Below are 353 nucleotides of genomic sequence, written 5' to 3'. Positions count from 1 at the left end.
CAAGTCTCACCCTCGTACCGCCCTTCCCAATCTGGCCCATCCCCGGCAGAAAAATACAAAAAGATACCTCAGCAATAATATCAAGCACATAATCAATAGACTCTTCTGAAGTGCAACCTCCACAGTCTGTCATCAGTGTATCTAGACTTCAACACCAAGTCTCACCCTTGTACTATCCCTCTCAATCTGGCCCATCCCCGGCAGAACAATACAAAAAGATACCTCAGCAACAGCATTCAATACATAACCAGCAAACAATGAGTCAACAGCACATCAACAACTATAAAATCAGTATATCTCAAGGTCTGACTGAACCTTAGATCCCTCCACGCCAACAGATATTAAATCAATAT

Source organism: Blastomyces gilchristii (genome assembly GCF_000003855.2).
Source record: "Blastomyces gilchristii SLH14081 genomic scaffold supercont1.1, whole genome shotgun sequence".
In the NCBI taxonomy this organism is placed as follows: domain Eukaryota; kingdom Fungi; phylum Ascomycota; class Eurotiomycetes; order Onygenales; family Ajellomycetaceae; genus Blastomyces; species Blastomyces gilchristii.
This window is presented reverse-complemented; position numbering follows the sequence as displayed.